We start from the raw sequence: 22,460 nt of genomic DNA, 5'->3' as shown, positions 1-22,460 counted from the left end.
CAAGATTCGATGATCTGGCATTACTTTGTCCGGGAATGGTTACCCCGGAAAGTAAAAAGATAGAAAGGTTCATCTGGGGGTTGACCCAGCCAACAAAGGGGAATGTATTGGCTGCGAAGCCAGACACGTATGACAGTGCCAAATGTCTTGCGAAAATCCTGATAGATCACGAAGACAACTCTGATGAAGAAGCTACTACCCCCGAGCCAGTCACTAGTGGAGGCGGAAGTAAAAGGAAATCCTGGAACAAGCGTAAGGCCCAGAGTACGCAAGGGTCTTCTAAGAAACAACAAATGGTAGCAGTTCATGCTGCTACTGCCCCTGTTGCTGTTTCAGCTGTAGGTTCCACAGCCCAAACTCCTGCCAGTGGATACACTGGTACTCTTCCTTGGTGTAGTAAGTGCAACTACCACCACCGTATTCCTGGTCCATGTCGCGAAAGGATCTGCGACAACTGTGGTAATAAGGGCCATCTTGCGCGAACCTGTAGAAAACCAGCCAAGCCAACAAACCAGTCGTCCGGAGCGGGAATTAGTCAGGCCTGCTACAATTGTGGTGAAGCTGGGCACTTCAAAAGAAATTGTCCCAAGACAGCTACGACCACAAATCCCTCTGATGCCGCAGGTATATCTCCCTTTGATAATTCTTATGCTTGCAACTCTTTTCGATTTTGGGTGCAAAAAGGGAAACCTGTTATCTATCTATTCGAACATATTCTAAACTCAATCCTTTGAATGTAATCGAAATGTATACCGTCGAGACGACTAACTAGTGAGATAGAGAACACTAACTTCGTATTTATAGATTGAATTCTCGGCCCGGAAGACTATTCTATTCCATTCGATTTATAAAGGGGGAAACTTTCCATGAAAATACTTTGATGCCATGTTTAACCAGAAATGACCAAGTTTTTGTTCGCGTTGTTATCTTTACTTTCGAAAGGGCCGCTCGTTAGATCTTTTTCTCGACCCGATTCTCGTGATCTCCGGCATCAAACTTTCGTATCATTCTATGCCTTAGAACTCAAAAGTTTTCCCAATGTAAATTATCACGCATCCCTCGTTTCTGTGATTATTGAGCAACGGGAAGTTAGCAACTATTCCCTCTAAATGTCTATCCCGAAGGACTCCCGGAAGTTTCTTTCGAGCATCTAGTTTAGTCTCACATCAAACCTTTCGAGATCTTCGTAGAGATCGATTCTGTAACCTTCAGGTTTCGGATGCCCTTAGAGCTTGGTAATATCTATCTAGACCATCACGTCTCGAATCCTTAGAAACGTCTGCTCAACGAAAGCCTAGTGATTCCTTTGAGGAAACCGAAGTCATTCAGGGTTGGAGCTTCCACGAGAAAACAGATTGATATCGTGAATTGAGAGAGAGTCAAGAAGCGAAACCAAGGCATGTTCCAATAATGAGAATTCACTAGAATGCCCAATAGAGACCTGATTCCACTTGAGAAAGTGAAGATCCGAAGCAACAAATCCATTCGTATCTCATTCCAATCCATGACCTGTATCTTATTCCTTGAATTTCGGGACGAAATTCCCTCTAACGGGGGGATAATGTAACAACCCGAAGTTGTTCATCGCCGAAAACCCGTTCTACGCGAATAACTCGTCGGAGATCGAAATGTCCCATTATCATTTTTTGGCTTAGTTATCTAAAATTTTATATTTATTTTCGTTCAATGAGGGTCCAAATCATTTAGGAACTCAAGAATTTAGCCCAAAACAATTATTTCATAAGTTTTAGAAATATCCTCGTCGGGTGACGAAAACTCAATCGAGTGCGACCCAAAGCATCGTTTAAGGCCGGTATCGGGTAGAATTCCACCGTGTCCAAGTTTTAGGGACTATATAAACATGTTTAAGCACTCATTTGAAGCTTTTTCCTTCTCTCTCTACTCTCTCTCTAACCTCTCTCCAAAATCCAAAGATTAAGTGTCCAAAACTCAAATTTAAGGCTTCAAATCCTTAAGGTACCTTCCTAGCCTTAATCTATAGCATGTTTAGCTTCCAAATTAGACACTTAAGCATGAAATTGGACAAGATATGTGAGTTTACGGCCCAGGAGGCAGCCTAGGCCGTAAACTCCATTTTGAAGGGTTTTTAGCCCTTAAACTCCTTCCTAGACTCAAATGGACTTTAGATATGGCTAAGGGGCTTCAAGATATGGACTTAGAACACCTAAAACTATAATTTTGTGGACTTTGAAGGAGTTTACGGCCAAGGCATAAGCTTGGGCCGTAAACTCATGAAAATGGTGTTTTACATGTCTTTAAACCCTTCCAAATCACCCCTACAGCTTAGATATGAATTATAGGACTTTGATTCTTGCATTTGGACACTTGAAACATTAATTTTGAGGGACTTAGGTGATTTTATGGCCAAGGAGAGTTCTTGGGCCGTAAACTCCATAAAACTTGGCATAAATCTCATTCTAAGGTGTTAGAAAGCCATCCAACACCACCAAAAGCCTTGGAATAAATCAAGGGACCAACCAAAAATACTTTAAGGGCCTAAAACACATCTTTTATGGTATTTCTAAGAGTTTACGGCCAAGACCTGTTCTTGGGCCGTAAACTCCAAAATTTTTGGTGTTAGAATGCAAACTACACACCCCTAAGGCCCTTAGATGAATTTTAGAAGTCCATTCATGCAAGTTTTAGACCTTGAAACACCTTGTAGCTCCCTATATTAGAGTTTACGGCCATGAAGGGGGTTTCATGGGCCGTAAACTCCATAAATGCCTCATATGTCACTTGTAAACTCATTTCTAGGCTTGTGGGAATTTTTAGAATCACATGTGATTGATTTTAACAACTTAAAAACACTAAATCTTGGAGAATTGAGAGTTTACGGCCAAAGAACCCATGCCTAGGCCGTAAACTCCCTTATGTGTTGTAAATGATGTTTTTAAATTAATCCAAGCCTTAAGAAAAATTAATCCAAGCATTTCCAAGTGTCCATATCCATTTATAACCCAAATTTGCACTCTAAACCACCCTACCATGAGTTTACGGCCATAAACTCATGGGGAATGGGTGTTTTGGACCTAAAACTCTTGTATAAGTTTACTCATGGGGAGTAAACTCAAGTCCCAAGTCCCTAGTGTCATTTCTCATCCCTAAACGCCACCCGGGTCCCTCCAAACACTCGTATCGGAGTGTTTTCGCGACTAGAAGCAATGGTCCCTATCCAACAATCAATCTATGTCCTAATTAGATACAAATGTGTATCTTTTCATTATAATTAGGAACCTCGTGTATTTACAAGCCCCGGATCCACTCTTAGCATCCAAATCGTCATACTTCTCGTCCGGTGAGTTCATACCCCTACGCCTTTTTCACTGTTTTTAACTGTTTTCAGGGGGGAATACAAGCAAACCAAAACTGTTTTCAAATCATAATATCTATGTATTTCAAATAATATCTGGCAAACTTATAAACTCTTTTACTCCTTATGTATTATGTTGAGCATAAGGAATGATTTATTAATTACAACTAAATGGATTTTAGTTAAGAAAATAACCAAACTAATTAAATTATTATGGGAATAATTTGGGGTTCTATGTTTCTCTTTATATCACTTACTGATCTCTGTACTAAGTTATTAGATAAACTATGTCTGATTCAGTTTATCTCCGTATCATTCGAATGTTTTGCCAGATAGTCTCATTGTATGTAACTATTTTTACTGTATCATGTCTTAAAACCTTTGTATGTTTGTTATCGTATATGAATCCTGTGAATAGTTTAATACTAGTTTGTGAGATAGTCACTACCCTTTATGGATGATCAAGTAAATCCTCTCCGGAAGTGTAACCAGAGTCTCCTGGAGGGAGAGCGAAGAGTTTGTGAATAGATCTATTCGGGACTGACAATCCCACACCTTAACTGCTAGCTACAGTTGGGCGGTCACGCCTGGGGTGACAAATTCTGGATATCATTCGACGTCTGACTAACATCAAGGAGGTCTCGTTGTCGTATCAGTATGGTTACCCGACTCACAATACGTATTAATATGAACTTATTCACAGCTAGGATCTGTTTAGAATCTATATCTTGTTCGGGATGGTAATCCATGGTCTTGTAATCTATATCTCGTTCGGGATGGTAATCCCATGGTTTTATGTCTATACCTCGTTCGGGATGATAATCCCATGGTCTTGTGTCTATATTTCGTTCAGGACGGCAATCCCATGGTTTTGAAACTAAATCTTATATGGGATGTTAATCCCATGATTTTATCAAGCTATCTTATATCTAGTTTCGGGATAGTGATCCCATGGTTTATCAAACTAATTATATCTACTTTCGGGATAGTGATCCCATGGTTTTTATCGAATTATCTTATAAATGGTTTGGGATGTTAATCCCAAGGTTTTCAAAATATTTTCTATCTACAGTTCGTCAAAATTATAGTTTTGTATATTAAACTATACTATGTGTTATTCTATCAATCTTGCATTTAGGAAAATATGGGATTTTCCTGGGGTTAACTTATATCTGATAACAGAACTGTAACGAAAGATAACTTAACTACTTTACATAAGAAAATATGGGATTTCTTGGATATCAAATCTTTTCAAAAAAAACTAAAGGAAATCGATACATTTTCACAAAACAAAACCGCTTACGAACTCACCAGCTTTATGCTGATTTTCAAACTGCTTGTATTCTCAGGTCCAAGTTAGACAGGTACCCGGCGATATCTTTTGGTGAAGATGGAGTGCTCCAAAGACTCGTCTCTTTTGTTCATATGATATATGTATAACTTTTGTACAATTTACTTTTGAACCAAATGTAAATTTTCATATATAAGTAATGTAATGGTTGTTTACTGTGATTACTATGTACATTGGATTTGATACACGACATGGAGTCAACCCCGGGAACGTTTCCACCTGTGGTTTTCGGGGTGTGACAGAAAAACTCAGGTGTGGGGTGTCATCCCGTATACACAAACTCTCGCTCTCCCTCCAGAAGACTCTGGTTATAACTACAGGCTACGATCATACACTCTAGAGGTGTCAACCGACATGTCTCATTAGCAACCTTGACTAAGTTTACGTGATTATTGCATTATGTTATATAATGTTTGCTTGTATGTTCCATGTTTTTAATAAAATATCCAACGAGTATGTAAATGAATGTATGAGGCCCAAAACACATGTAGTAAGCCCAATATGGCCCATTAAACATGTAGTGTATAGTTTGGGTCCAATAAGCATGTATATGGGCTACTAAGGCCCATTAAACATGTAATGCATAGTTTAGATCCAATTAGCATGTATTAGATCCAATTTGCATGTATATGGGCCACTAAGGCCCATTAAACATGTAATGCATAGTTTAGGCCCAATAGGCATGTAATTCACATCTTTAGTCCAATTGTATGTAAGTTGACATTTTTGGCCCAAGGACCCATAAGTTGATGTATCCGACCCATTGATATAAAAATTTACATTTTTGGCCCTTTTTTTTTTAAATAAAATGACATTTTATGCCCAAGTTTTGTAAAAATAACATTTTCGGCTAATATATATATATATATATATATATATATATATATATATATATATATATATATATATATATATATATATATATATATATATATATATATATATATATATATATTTCGGTTTTCAGCCCGTTATTATAAGAATTTACATTTTAGCCCATTTTTAATAAAAACTACATTTTCGGCCCAAATTTAGTATAAATAACAATTTAGGCTCAAATTTGAATAAAGTGTCACTTTTAGCCCATAAAACCGTAGATTTTCATTTTTGACTCAAATTTGTATAGAATGACATTTTGGTCCACAAAAATCATAATTTTTACATTTTGGGCCCAATAGCCGTAAAGGCCCATGATATGGCCCATTATGCGAAAATTTCACTTTTGGCCCCTTAAATGTCACAAATATCATAAAGACCCACTTTTTAAAAAAAAATGGCTATTTTGACCCTTGCAAAAACCGTAAATGTCTAGAAGGTCTCATTTTTTTTGTTTATTTGTCAAAAAATGGCCCCTTTTCAAGATTTTGTTTAGTTTCTTATGAATCTTCACATGTTTAACACATTTATCTTTATAGTAAGTTGTAGGAAGTGTTTTAGTTTAAAAATATCACAACTTTTAGTTAGAATTTTCGAGATCTATGGTGTTTCATCACCTAATCATAACTTAAATCAAGTAAAACACCCATAACATGCATAAATAGATAGATCTACCACATGTGCAACTTGTACTCTCCCCCAAAACATGTTAAAATCGACAACAAGGGGTATGAAACTCATTTTGCTTTGAGTTTCTCGGTTTGATGAAGAGATGGAAAAAGATGATGTGATTCTCGGCCTTAGCAAGCTCATTGAGATGATTTTTGAACTTAGATGATCCCAGTGATGTATGATCCACAATTTGGAGCAAATGAGTAACAAGTTTTAACAAAATTATGAAGTTAAACTTGGTTAAGTAAGAGTAGATTACCAATTATGGATGAGGACTTGATGGAAACTTCTTAGAAGAACCCTCCAAAGGTCACAAAATTTTGAGGAGTAGAGAGGAGTTGTTGTGAGAGTCTTGAAAGTGTTTTAAAGAAAATAGGAGGTGATGGGAGGGTTTGTTCGGCCGAGGGGTAGAAGAAGAAAGGGAGAAGAGATTAGGAATTTTGCATGAATGATAATAGATCTCCTTGAGATATGTGATTATCTAGATACATGCTAGATAATTATTTGTTGTCAAGGTTTAATCAAACCTTCTTCCATTTATTTATTTATTTATTGTTTGTTTTGGGCTGAGAATTAGGCTAGGAAGAAGGGAAATGGAATAGTTTGGGCCCATTCTTGGTTTTGCTCGATTTTTATGTAGATTAATAATGTTTTTCGGCCCATTGGGCCCCTTATTATGGTTCTCGGCCCAATGAAGCCCAATGAAAGAGTTTACAACCCATTAGGGCAAGTGAAATCGTTTATGGCCCAACAAAGCTCATTAGAGATAAGATGTATTATTCTACATTCACATGGTCCAAAATGCTAAAGTTTCATGATTGTGGGTCCAATTAGATCCCAATTAGGGTTCCTAGGCCCAAGATAGTCAAGTTGAAGGTTTATTGGTCCATTAGGCCCAATAAGAGAATCCTAGTTCATACTATACTTGAACCGAGATTTTTAGGGTTTTCAACACATAATTGACTATAGGAGATGTAGTGTATAACATTTTGAGCTTTACTGAAGAATGTTGATTAAGTTTGTTGTCATTGAATGAGCATAGGGTATAATATCAAATTAGGGTTACAAATATCACAATAGAGGATGTTTACGTGAGACTAGAATTTCCTAGCCGTAAATGCTAGTTGTAACATCATCCCCCCATTAGAGGGAATTTCGTCCCGAAATTCTTTTGAGAGATGGACTCAAGAATGATACAATAGATGAGGGTACTTCTGCTTCATCTGGTATTTGCGTTCCCATGTGAATTCCACTCCACTCTTAGCATTACATCGAAGTTTCACAATCGGAATGCAGCTCTGCTTCGTACGCTTCACTTCCCTATCCAATATCTCAACTGGTTCTTCGACGGACAGGAGATTCTTGTTTATTTCGATATCTTCTAAAGGAATAACAAGAGTTTCTTTTGATAAACACTTTTTCAAATTCGAGACGTGGAAAACGGGGTGTACATTGCTGAGCTCTGAAGGTAGCTGCAACTTATAGGCTATTGGTCCAATTCGGGCGAGAATCTCGAACGGTCCGATGTATCGCATGTTCAGTTTTCCCCATTTTCCAAAACACATCATTCCTTTCCAGGGAGAGACTTTCAAGAGTACCCGGTCTCCGACTTGGAATTCAAGAGGCTTTCGTCGTTTGTTAGCATAGCTCTTTTGCCGGTCTCACAATGCTTGAAGTCGGGCTTTGATTTGGATTATCTTTTTGGTTGTTTCTCGAATGATCTCTTGCCCCTTGAGGGTGCTGTCTGGTGATTGTCCTTTTTCTAGTTGGATGTCACCCACCTCAGCCCAACATAGAGGCGATCTGCATTTACGACCATAAAGAGCCTCGAAAGGAACAACCTTGATGCTCGTGTGATAACTGTTGTTGTATGAGAATTCCACCAAGGGAAAGTGGGTATCCCATGACTTGCCGAAGTCAATCACACATGCCCGTAGCATGTCTTCGAGTGTTTGTATGGTTCGTTCACTTTGGCCATCGGTCTGAGGGTGATAAGCGGTGCTCATGTCCAATTGTGTTCCCATTGCCTTCTGAAGTGACTGCCAAAACTGTGAGGTAAACCTACTATCTCGATCCGAGATAATAAACATTGGCACCCCATGAAGTCTTACGATCTTCTTGATATAGATTCGCGTCAACCTTTCCATCTTGTAAGTTTCTTTTATTGGCTGGAAATAAGCAGATTTTGTTAACCTATCGACGATTACCCAGATAGCATCCAATCCATCTGTCGTCTTAGGTAATTTGGCCACGAAGTCCATCGTAATCCTTTCCCATTTACACTCGGGTATTACGGGTTGTTGTAATAGTCCCGTGGGCTTTTGGTATTCCACTTTCACCTTGGCGCAAGTGAGACATTTGCCCACGTAAGTGGTGATCTATGCCTTCATATTTGGCCACCAATAATGTCGCTTTATGTCCATGTACATCTTATCCGAACCCGGATGGATGGAATATCGTGTCTTGTGGGATTCGTTCATGATCATTTCTTTGAATCCCCCAAGTTTAGGGACCTAGATTCTGTCCATGTAATAATAAGCCCCGTCCTACTTGACTTCAAAGTTCTTGTCCATCCCACACAATGTTTCATTTGTGATGTTCTCTGGCTTCACCGCATCAGTTTGGGCTTCCTTGATTTGTGAGGTTAGGTGGAATTGGATTGTTATTGTTAAGGTCTTCACTCGACAATCTGAGTATTCTTTTCTGCTTAGGGCGTCGGCTACCACTTTAGCCTTACCCGGGTGGTACTTGATCTCGCACTCGTAATCATTTGGTAGCTCAACCCATCTTCGCTGCCTCATGTTTTATTCCTTCTGATTCAGAATGTGCTGGAGGCTTTTGTGGTCGGTGAAAATGGTCCATTTTGTACCGTAGAGGTAGTGCCTCCAAATCTTTAGGGCAAGACCACAACTCCCAGCTTAAGATCATGAGTGTTGTAATTTACTTCGTGTGTCTTTAGCTGTCTGGATGCATAGCCTATCACCTTTCTGTGCTGCATGAGGATACAGCCTAACCCTTGATTCGAAGCATCACAGTGGACTACGAAATCCTCAGTTCCCTCTGGTAAGGATAACACTGGTGCACTACAAAGGGCTCGCTTCAGGGTTTAGAAGGCGGCTTCTTGCTTTTCCGTCCATTTAAAAGGCACACCGTTTTGTGTCAACGCGGTAAGGGGTTTGGCTATCTTAGAGAAATTCTAGATAAACCTCCGGTAGTAGCCTGCGAGACCCAAGAATTGATAGATTTCTGTTGGGGTTCTCGGGACAGCCCAACCTTTAATGGCCTTTATCTTGGAACGATCTACGTGAATCCCTTCTTTGTTAAATACATGACCCAAAAAGTTTACACCGCGGATCTAGAATTCGCATTTGGAAAGCTTCGCAAAAAGTCTTTCAGCCCTTAGGGTTTATAAGATTTGACGGAGATGTTGACCATGCTCTTCTTTGCTTTGAGAGTAGATAAGAATATCGTCGATGAAGACAATCATTAATTTATCCAGGAATGGGTAGCAGACTCAATTCATGTGGTCCATAAATACAACAGGGGCATTTGTTAGACCGAAGGGCATCACGACAAATTCTTAATGACCGTACCGTGTTCGAAAAGCAGTTTTAGGAATATCCTCTTCCCGAACTCAGAGTTGATGATAATCGGACCATAGAACTATTTTTGAGAAATAACTAGCTCCTTGAAGCTGGTCAAATAGATCATCGATTCATGGAAGTGGGTACCGATTTTTGATGGTAAGCTTATTTAGTTCCCTATAATCGAAGCACATCCTGAAGGATGCATCCTTTTTCTTGACAAACAAGACCGGAGCTCCCCAGGGTGAGAAGCTTGGTCGGATGAATTCTTTGGTCAGCAGCTCGCTTAGTTGGCTAGATAAATCCTGCATTTCGGCGGTTTCTAACCTGTAGTTCTGGAAATACATCCGGGAAGTCACATGCCCCTGGAATGTCCTAAATGTTTACTTCCTCTTTGGTATTATCCACTACATGAGTGAGGAATGCGTAGTTCTTCTTGTGTAGGCACTTTTGTGCCTTGATGCACGAGATAAGGCGAAGATTTGCGCCAAGTTTATCACCATAGATCATTAGGGTTTCGTGATTGGGGAGATGAAGGCGAACGACCTTCTCGCAACACATAATATCAGCATGGTGGGGGCTTAACCAATCCATGCCGATTATCACATCAAAACTCCTAATATTTACTGGCATCAAATCTATTTGAAAAGAGTGATTATTTATTGTTAATGTGCACCCTACATATATATCTTTGGTTGTTTCAGTTTTCCCATTAGCCATTTCCACTGTGAAGGATTCGTTGAGCTTCTGGGGTTGTTGATTTAGTAAGTGTTTAAACTTATTACTAACGAAACTTCGCTCTGCCCTACTATCAAATAAGATGCATGCGTATGAGTTGTTAAGTAGAAACGTACCTGTAACAACTGTTGGGTCCTGCACTGCTTCACCTTGACCCATTGTCAACACTCTTCCTGATGTTTTTGCCTCCTGATTGTTTGCTTTGGGGCAGTTATGCCAGAAATGGCCGGTTCCTCCACACCCATAGCAGGTGTGACTGGCCCCAGTATTGTTGTTGTTGTTGTTATTGTCGTTGTTGCGGTTGTTTTTGTTATTGCTGTTGATGTTGTGGTTTGACTATTGATTTTGTTGTGGATAAGTTCTGCAGTTCCTTGCAGTGTGACCCTTTTGGTTGTAGCTTGTGCAGTGCATCTCTCTGCATTCTCCCTGATGGTGAATATTGCATTTGCTGCACTTAGGTAGGGTCCCTGAATATTGTTTAGGATTATTTGGTGTGGATGAGGCTGCAGCATGTGGTGTTGTGGTAGCTTGAGTAGTAGCATGGACAATCACAGTTTGTTGTTTCTTTGATGCTTCTGAATTTTATTTTCCCTTCCGCTTGTTGTTTTTACCTTTCTTGTTCTCACCTTCTTTCTTAACTTCCGTTTCTCCTACTTTGGCACCCTTTTTGTTTCCATGATCGTACAATTTCTTGGCTAGCCTCTTTGCACTATCATACGTCACAGGGTTTGCTGCAATTACATTCCCTTGGATTAGCGCGGTCAATCTCCAGAAGAATCTCTCGATCTTCTTCCTTTTAGATGTGATCATTCTGGGACACAAAAGAAACAGCTCACTAAACCTTCATATGTACGCATCGATGTCGGAGTTTTGAACCGTGAGGTTCCATAGCTCTTGTTTCATTTTCTGAATTTCTCCCCTTGGACAGTACTCAGCCAACAACATTTCCTTAAGTCTTCTCATGGCATCGCGTTTGCCACTGGGAGCGTCATGGCCTCTACATGACCATTCCACCAAGAGATAGCTTGATTAATGAATGTGTAGGCTGCAAACTTGACCTTGCACCCATTCGGACATCCTTAGATTTCAAACATTGATTCCACCTTCTCTATCCATCGTTTCAGGGTTATTACGCCTCCCGTCCCATTGAAGGTTCGAGGTTTGGCGTTGGTGAAGTCCTTGTAGGTGCAGGTTCTTGTGGTTCCGTGGTTTGTTCCCTGATTTGTGCTTCCGGTCCCTGCCCGTTGTCTTCTCCGTTGTTTCCGTTGCGAATCTGTGCAAGTGCTGCAGTGACCACAACGGACACTGATGCTTGGAATGCGACTGAGTTTATTTCTGTTGCAGTCGGTGTCGTGTTGTTTCGACGGTTGGGTCTTTGAGGCATCTTTCTGTCAAAGAACGGAAAGACGTTGAGCACCCAATGTATTTAGTTTCACGACTTCTTGGTTATAGTATAGTGTTAGTGATTTATTTGTGTATAAATGAGTGAGTGTATACAATCAACATGTAGTAAAAGTAATAGAACACATAGCAGATCACAACAACACGATAAGATATATATATATATATATATATATATATATATATATATATATATATATATATATATATATCATTTCCACTAGTAATAATCATTTTAATATAGGGAAAATTTGCTAAGAAAGGCATACAGTACATGGGGAAACATATGATCTGACAACATGACGACCCTATGAGTAGTGTAATCACTTAAACATATGGTCGATAGTACATAGAGTTAAACATAAAAAGAAAATCATAACGATAGTGCATAGATGTATTCTAGCTGCGTCGGGTGAGTCTGGTGGTGCTGACGATGAGGTAGAGGCGCCCTGAAGTCTAGCCAGGTGGTGCTCGGCATCCCGAAGCCGGGCTTCCAAAGCTGCCTGAAGCGCCTGGTAGTCCCTGACTACCTCATGTGTCATCCTCTCCGTGCGCTCCATTGCAGATCTCATGGCCACCATCTGGCCAGCAGTTTCCTATGCCTGCTCGCCGATATCTCGCGTTCTCCTCACTATCACAGGCAAGGCTCGGTCGGCGGGTCCACCGTGACTCAAGTCGTAGTAGTCCTGGTTCATACCAAATGGGGGTCGCACCCCTTGCTGGCGGCTCCATCTCCAGATGTCGTGTGCCCATGGGGGCGTAGGTCCATTGTGTCCCATCCTGTATGGGGGCACCCTATCCATGTACGGAGGATTGATAACTTCGGACCCCGTGTCCGAGTCATATGTGTCGCTGCCCTTATAATGCCCGTAGATCCGGGCTAGTCAATTTATAGACAATAAGCGTCAAAAATAACTTTTGATAGAAGATTGTTTAGAATAAATAATCTTAACCAAGTTGTAGTATATGTCACAAGGTTTCCGTGCATATAAAGAACGCTGAAATCCGAGTTATAACGAAGAAGTTATGACCTGTCGAAGTTTCGCGACAGATTCGGTACGACGCTGTAGGACGTAAATAGTGAATTTACGAAAAAACAATATTTAGCCTTAGTGATCTAAATTAAAGTCATAGAATACGTTAAACCGAGAGCGTGCATAAAAAGAACGTCTAAATCTGACTTCGTATGAGGAAGTTATGATTTTTCGAAGTTTCGACTTAGCAGTATGCAGCCCAAAGTTCGAATATGAGATCGAGTGATTTCTAGCTGAAACAATCTAAACGAGAATCGAAGATCTCTTCGATAGTAGTTCAACGGTAAAAAGACAGACAAAAACGGACGTTAGATGAAGAAGTTGTGAATTCCTAACGGAGTTTTCCTGTCCCGGCCTACTAAAAGTAATATAATAAAGTCAAAATTAGCCGATGGAGTCTAAATGAAAGTTGTAGAGCATAGTCTCACCTACGCGTGGATATAAAGAACGTCAAAAACGGAGCTCATATGTAGAAGTTATGGATTTCTGAAGTTTTTAAATAAATAAAATAAATAAATAAAAATATTAATTTGGAGCTTATCCGAAGTCGTGACGCGTCCGGTCTGATCCACCTAGTACGCCCATCGTACATGTCGACAGCGGAGTATGCCCAGCATAAATCGGGGTTTAGCACCCTATAAATAGAACATGAGGGCTATCGATCTTGTTTGCTAATTTTCCACTTCTTCACCCTTTTTCTTTCTTCTACTTGGCAAGAAATACGCCCCCAAGCTCCGATATCATCTCGAGACCCGAAGCAAGTCCCAAAGCCCTGAAGATCCCAAGAAGAAAAGAGTTTCCGAGCCGAAACTCTGCCCACGAGAAGCCCGATGTGTGAAGATATCTCGGTTTCATCGAAGATTATTATTTTAAGAGCCGTAGTGCTGTCCGAGCATCGTCTTATCATGTGAGTGCATAGTCTCTTTCATAAACACGATTTAATACAAGTATTGTTGAATGTATTAAGTATACGTTTTGAGTGAGTGTGTAGTTACTTTCTTCTAACACATAGATATGAAGTATTTGCTATGAAATACATGTTATGTGTTTATATATTGTTTGTTTACTTGAGATGGATGTTGAATGAATGTTTTATACAGGTTTTTAAATGATTTAAACTATATATGTAATTTATATCTACAAATATGTCGGGTAGAACATGGGTAGATGAAATAGTTGGTGTGTGAGGAAAGATGAGTTGGAGGATGAGACGAAAGATGATATAGATCATGAGATCAGGGTGGCAGGTGAAAAAATGAGTGAAACCTTTACCTAAACGATGGCCCCGTCATTCAGCAAAGTAGGGATGACAACCATGGACTATTCTAGACAGTCCAATGGAACATAGCAGGCTTGCAACTTGTAGGCGTTGTGAACTTGATGTTCACCGGTGTACTCTAAAAACCCTGGTGACTATGAGACTTAGTGCCTAAACCCTCGTGACTATGAGACGTTGTACCTGTTGTATAAACCCTGACGAATATGAGACGTAGTGCCTGTTGAATAAGCTTTGGCGTCTATGCGACGTAGTGCCTGTTGTATAAAACTTGGTAGAAATAGACTTTGTGTCTATTCCTTAGGTTAACCCTTAGGAATGAATGAACGAGGAATAGCTGATTCTTAGGGTAAAACCTTAAGAAATAAAAATGATAATGGGGATGGGTAATTAGGTTGATTCTTTGATGATTAAATATAATAATTATATTATTGTGGGTTGAAAATCCTATATGCTCACCAGGCTCCCAAGCCTGACCCACTCAGTTTTCTTTGTATAACACATAGTGGCATAAGAGCATAAGTTGGTTGGCATGACGAGAGATTTTGGATTATAGATCAGTAGTTATAAATAACTGTTGTAAGGTCTATTTTATAGTGTTTATGCTTTTGGTATGTATCGGAACATGACATCTCGAGATTTTGTTATTTAATGAAAATACATTTCTTTAAAGAAATGTTTTGATAAATTCTTATCACATTTTGTTTTGGGAACAAATTCGGCAAGAATTTTCATTAAACGATTACTCTGATTTTAAAACAAAGCATAAACAAATCGGTCTTTTATGGCTGTTAAAATTGAGGATGTCACATCCCTCTACCTCCTCCTCGTCCGAGTCGGCTACCGGTTCTGCCGATCCTTCCATGGGTTCCTCCTCAGGTTCTTCCGCGGGTTCTTCCTCGGGTTCTAAACAGCCACCATTTCCCTTATTTGGGAAATAGGGATCCCCAGGATGATGAAATCCGGCTATAGAGTCTGCACGAGGGGTGTAAGACGTTGTAAAAAAATGTATGCATATAGTATTTCCAAAATACTCCTATAGTATTTTAATTATTTGTGTTTGAGTTTCCTGAGAAGTTTTGGATACAAGGTAAGCTTCTAGGTCCATTTCCCGCCATGATTACTCCAAACACATGTTGGTCATATTTTGAATAAATATAGTTGATCAGGCTATATTTATCCCCAATATGACTACATAACTGTTCTAGTTTAATCACAGTGTTCCATTTCCTCCAGAGACTTTTAGCGTTATAGTTTTAATGCAAACCTAGGTATTCATTCTATTCAGAGTGTTTTAGTCCCATTGTATTTATAGTTGCATATCAAGTATGATTAGATATGTCAGTTCACTATAAACAATGCTCTGATATCAATCTGTCACACCCCTGAACTAGACGACGGTAACGTCCGGGGGCATGCGCGTGACTTCATCTTGTAATATCATCACAATTGTATATAATTGAAACTAGACAACACCATCATCATGCATATCAAAATACAACCAACATTGTTTACATCATGTAGAGTATCATAAATTACATGTCCAATATATTAAATGTATGATGATAACAAAATATAACAAATTCCACATTTCCTGCTGACCTTTCCGCTTAACGATTTCCTGAGAATACAAATTATTTTGAAAACGTCAACATATATAATGTTGGTGATTTCATAAGCATATTTGAATGAAAAGTTTTGAATTATTTATAAAACTCCAGAAAATCCGATATTTTCTAAAATAAAATGTTTTGAACATGATGTATCGAAATCAAGTATTTATGCATGAGTGCTTTCAGTATTTGGAATGTATAAAATGTAATCCAGATAAAAACCCAGTATTTTCTGTAGCAAGTAAAAGATATCGTTTAACTATGTATTACCCCAGAAAATCCTATATTTTCTATTTATAAAAGTGTTGTGGTCACAACCCTAAGACCGAATAACAATATATGTATGTTTTTGTACGTATTCCATAAAATTATGTTGGAGAGGATTTCTAAGTTAGCCATTTTAACCATACTTGATTATGACGAATTCTCCTATTGTGCTGTCCTTAGGCGCCGACTTGATTTACGATAAGGTTTGTCGCCCTCGACTGGCCTAGTCTAACTGTAGCGAACAGCTCAGGTGTGGGGTGTCACCCCGTATAGATCTATACACAAACTCTCAGTCTCCCCCGAGGAGACTCTGGTTATAACTACAGACTACGATCATACACTCTAGAGGTGTCAACCAATATTTTTCACTAGCAACCTTGACTGAGTTTACGCGATTATTGCATTATGTTATATAATGTTTGCTGGTATGTTCCATGTTTTTAATAAAATATCCAACGAGTATGTAAATGAATGTATGAGGGCCAAAAGACATGTAGTAAGCCCACTATGGCCTAGTAAACATGTAGTCTATAACATCAGTCCAATAAGCATGTATATGAGCCACTAAGGTCCATTAAACATGTAATGCATAGTTTAGATCCAATTTGCATGTATATGGGCCATTAAGGCCCATTAGACATGTAATGCATAGTTTGGGCCCAATAGGCATGTAATTCACATCTTTAGTCCAATTGTATGTAATTTGACATTTTTGGCCCAAGGACCCATAAGTTGATGTATCCGACCCATTGATATAAAAATTTACATTTTTGGCCCCTTTTTAAATAAAATGACATTATATGCCCAAATTTTGTAAAAATAACATTTTCGGCCCATATATATATATATATATATATATATATATATATATATATATATATATATATATATATATATATATATATATATATATATATATATATATATATACTGACATATTTGGCCCAAATATTTATATATTTCTGTTTTCAGCCCGTTATTATAAGAATTTACATTTTTAGCCCATTTTTAATAAAAACTACATTTTCAGCCCAAATTTTGTATAAATAGCATTTTAGGCCCAAATTTGAATAAAGTGTCGTTTTCATCCCACAAAACCGTAGATTTTTATTTTTGACTCAAATTTGTATAGAATGCCATTTTGGTCCACAAAAATGATAATTTTTACATTTTGGGCACAATAACCGTAAAGGCCCATGATATGGCCCAATATGCGAAAATTTCACTTTTGGCTCCTTAAATGTCACAAATATCATAAAGACCCACTTTTTAAAATAAAATGGCTATTTTGACCCTTGCAAAAACCGTAAATGTCAAGAAGGTCTCATTTTTTTTGTTTATTTGTCAAAAATGGCCCTTTTTCAAGATTTTGTTTAGTTTCTTATGAATCTTCACATGTTACACATTTATCTTTATAGTAAGTTGTAGGAAGTGTTTTAGTTTAAAAATATCACAACTTTTAGTTAGAATTTTCGAGATCTATGGTGTTTCATCACCTAATCATAACTTAAATCAAGTAAAACACCCATAACATGCATAAATACATAGATCTACCACATGTGCAACTTGTACTCTCCCCCAAAACATGTTAAAATCGACAACAAGGGGTATGAAACTCACTTTGCTTTGAGTTTCTCAGTTAGATGAAGAGATGGAAAAAGATGATGTGATTCTCGGCCCTAGCAAGCTCATTGAGATGATTTTTGAACTTAGATGGTCCTAGTGAAGTATGATCCACGATTTGGAGCAAATGAGTAACAAGTTTTAACAAAATTATGAAGTTAACTTGGTTCAGTAAGAGTAGATTACCAATTATGGATGAGGACTTGATGCAAACTTCTTAGAAGCACCCTCCAAAGGTCACAAAATTTTAAGGAGTAGAGAGGAGTTGTTGTGAGAGTCTTGAAAGTGTTTTAAAGAAAATAGGAGGTGATGGGAGGGTGTGTTCGGCCGAGGGGTAGAAGAAGAAAGGGAGAAGAGATTAGGAATTTTGCATGAATGATAATAGATCTCCTTGAGATATGTGATTATCTAGATGCATGCTAGATAATTATTTGTTGTCAAGGTTTAATCAAACCTTCTTCCATTTATTTATTTATTTATTGTTTGTTTTGGGCCGAGAATTAGGCTAGGAAGAAGGGAAATGGAATAGTTTGGGCCCATTCTTGGTTTTGCTCGATTTTTATGTAGATTAATAATATTTTTCGGCCCATTGGGCCCCTTATTATGGTTCTCAACCCAATGAAGCCCAATGAAAGAGTTTACAACCCATTAGGGCAAGTGAAATCGTTTATGGCCCAACAAGGCTCATTAGAGATAAGATGTATTATTCTATATTCACATGGTCCAAAATGCTAAAGTTTCATAAATGTGGGTCCAATTAGATCCCAATTAGGGTTCCTAGGCCCAAGATAGTCAAGTTGAAGGTTTATTGCTCCATTAGGCCCAATAAGAGAATCCTAGTTCATATTATACTTGAACCGAGATTTTTAGGGTTTTCAACACATAATTGACTATAGGAGATGTACTGTATAAGATTTTGAGCTTTACTTAAGAATGTTGATTAAGTTTGTTGTCATTGAATGAGTATAGGGTATAATATCAAATTAGGGTTACAAGTATCATAGTAGAAGATGTTTAGATGAGATTAGAATTTCCTAGCCAAAAATGCTAGTTGTGACACACATCTTTCAAGGCTGATTTATCGGGATATAGAAACGTCAAAGAGTGATTTTCTCTCACCTATCATGACGTATATAACAGTATCGAAGGTTTATTTTCTCTTACCACTCACAAAGTATTCAAACGTCTAAAGGTAAAAACCCCTTTCTCTCTTCACTGTTCATCGTCTTCTTCGACTGCTACAATGGTCGGATCCACTAAAACAACATCCTTTGCTGATCAATCAACATTTGTGATCATGCTGAATCTCAAGGCTGGTCAAAATCTCATTCTTGATCTGTACTTGTCTCGATACAATGATCTACTAAAGCCGATGATCGAATGTATGAAATATTCTCGACTTGCACAAACTTTAACAATGGCAGAATCGATTCAGCTGGTTCATCTCTCCAAGGTGTACTCTTCTGCAGCATAGATTCAGGCTGATGGTCTCATCACCTTTAAGGTTGCCACTAATAGGACCTCGATCAAAAAAGCTCGTTTCTACAGAATGTTAGGGCTCGATTTGTCTAAAGGTCTTGTTGATCTTGACTCGATTTCGTCAACTGATCTCATCAACATATTTTACCAGATGGGATATATTATGGATATCTCGTTCCGGTCAAAGTTCAGGGAGCCCAATCTTCCTCCAATATGGAATGGGCTATTCACATTATTGTTTAAAAGCTTTTTGAAATGAGTAGTAGGTTTAGATAGTGCAGGTAAGATCTTCTGCACCATAATTTATGGCCTCTACTATGGGATAAATCTTGCCTTTGGTTCCATCCTCTGGACGCAACTCATTCAGAGTACTTGGTCTTCTACTCGCAACATTGAGATCTTGTGTGCATGTTTCTGGTCAATTGTTGTAAAACGAGCATTGGTTCGCTTCAAAGTTCCTATCTTAGATGACTCTATTGTTGTTGTGATTCCAATCCTTCGAACGTCGACATTTGTGATATCTGACCCACCTAAGTTCACATTCGTAGGACCAATTCTAGAGGTGATGCTTGCAAAGGTGCCTTCTTAAAATGAGATAGTGAATGTGTATCGCAAGTTTCCTGGTTCTGGTGCTCGCCCAATGCCAGAAGAATTGCAAAAGACGATTGAGGAGACAAACAAACCGAAACGGGGTGCAAAGCGAAAGGACAAAGTTGTTCCTTCTGAGGAAGTCAAGACTCCGAAGAAGAAGGTTAAGAAAACCGCTTGCAAACCGAGGTAACCATCTCTAATGGTTCAGGAGGCCTAAAATCCAGAACACATTCTGATCTTCGTGAGGGTGATCAAGTTCAAAACAAAGTGGAAGATACTGCAGCCACTTCGATACCACCTACTATAACTCTAATTCCGAAGGTATCTACTCCCCTTACTTCATCTACTACCATCTTTGATTCTTTCAAATGAACACTACACCATCCTCTCCAATAACCACTTCACCTTCAATCATAACCACTATACTAGTAACCATTGCTCCTCTACCAAAGATCTATGTGGGTGTTACTATTCTACATATTTATGTTCCCCTATCTAACCCATTCTTTACGGATTCCACGACCACAACCACAACCAAGGTTAGTACACCTGAAGTCACTGTCAACGTATCTGATACCAGGGCAGGTGTCGATTTTGGTGTTACTAAGGGTCCTGGCACATCTACTGCTTCACCTTTCCGAGAAGATGACCCAGACATCATTTTGGGGATGATCAAGAAGCTTTTCAAGATTTCACTTTCAGCACCTTTAACATTCATTAGAACAACGATGGTGATGATGCTCAAATGACTCAAGGGCAATTTAAACACCTTAGTGCCAAGTTGGATTGAATTTTGGAGTCTTCTGTCATTTCTTCCAACTATGAGTTCATGTTGAAGTGACACATAGCAATGGTTGACATGCTCACAAAAGAGAATGCCAAAGTCCTTGCCGATTCTACAAGGATTATCCAAGCTTCTGAGAAAACCATTGCTGAAACAACTGAAAAAGTCAAAAAACTACATGATGATGTAACAAAGTTTATGGCTGACTTCTGAAGATCTTCAGATGAGAACACCGAGTGTGTTAATAACGTTATTGCACGTCTTGGCTCTACACTACAAATAGAGAAAGAGGCATTTTCGTGTGTTCGCTCCATAATTCAAGTTGACAATTCTGAGCTTAATATTGTTATTGAGTCTAAGATTGAAAAACTTTAGTCCGACCTCGCAGCAGAAAACAAACTCATGGACAAACTAGCTCAAAAGACTGAAAAGGCTATGGTCCTTTCGTTAAAGTTGAATTACGCCAATAAGCATTTGTATGAATTGGAATCTGATAAGGTTGTGGTTAAAAGCTATGTTTCAAATATTAATCAATATCTACAAAGCCTCGTTGAAACTCATGATTCGCTTCTTACAGTTTTGGTACGACAACATCTTGCCGACAAACTCAAACCGGTTTTTGATTTGCTCAATAGACTTGAAGGTGTTTTAGAAAGTGATGCTCTTCCGAAACAAGGGGGAGAAATTAAAGAAAAACCCAAGCAAAAGACTGGTGAACCAACTTGTGAAACCGTGGAAAATCCAAAAATGAATCCTAATGATTAGATGTATAATGAAGCTTCTGGATCTAAAGGAAAAGAAAAAGTGATTGATGATGATGAAGAAGAAGAGTTGTCTGAGGGTGAAAAGCTCATAAGGAAGAAGCGTGGTAAGGAACCTGATGAGCTCTTGTGAGTTTGTAAAGATTTGGAAGATCAAGAAATGGAAGCCAAAATTGTGAAGGTCACCCTAGAAACTCAGAAGTCCCTCTTTCCTCCGTGGAATCTTAAGAGGATTCAAAAGGAAGCAGTTGATGATCTGAGCACTCATTGATTGGTGCCTTCAGTATCATTCGAGCTGGAAAATACTGTTGACTCTCAACTTGACTTTCCGATCACTCCTAGGGCTTTTCTGTTCAGATACTTCGAGAAGATTGACAAGGCACCACTCTCGGATTATGATGTTAATCACATGCTCTTATCTTTCTATCTAAAGTATGGAAAGCCTCAATTCCAAAGTTGGAGTTTACAGAATATTGTTGTTGTGAAGGTTTATACTTCGATTGCAACTGAAAACTTCATCAATGTCAAATTCAAAGGATTCAGAGGAGCCAATTATTCAGAAACTGAATTTACACTTGCTGATTTGCCATGTATGAATCCTTACAATTGGATTTCCTTGTTCCTGATCTTGTCCAAAGATGAACAGAAGTACAAGCCGGTTGTATAATGTTTGCTACAGATGCTTATCTGATACATTCACGAGATCGCAAATATGGATGTAGAAATAGCAGTCGTTCTGAAAAAGAAGCCAATTCAAAAACCTGAGGAGGATTCGAAGGATCTCAACAAGATGATGCTGGGAAAAATTAGAAAGGAAAATTGGAGCGGGGTATACCAACAGAGAACTAATCAAATAGTTCAGAGGTGTATGTTTTTCCTGCTGGACAAAAACTTACACTCAACTTCGAATCTGAGTTAAATTGTGGGACTGATTGAATTCGTTAAAACGAACAATTCCACTAATTAGAAATGCTTTGCCGATATGATCAAGTGGTACATTACAGTTAGAAACACCCTTCTGAATTTGATGTCGAAGCTATTCAAGGTGTAGAAAAGGCAACAACAATAGAAGAATC

Source organism: Lactuca sativa, chromosome 4, assembly GCF_002870075.4.
Source record: "Lactuca sativa cultivar Salinas chromosome 4, Lsat_Salinas_v11, whole genome shotgun sequence".
Taxonomy (NCBI): Eukaryota; Viridiplantae; Streptophyta; class Magnoliopsida; order Asterales; family Asteraceae; genus Lactuca; species Lactuca sativa.
This window is presented reverse-complemented; position numbering follows the sequence as displayed.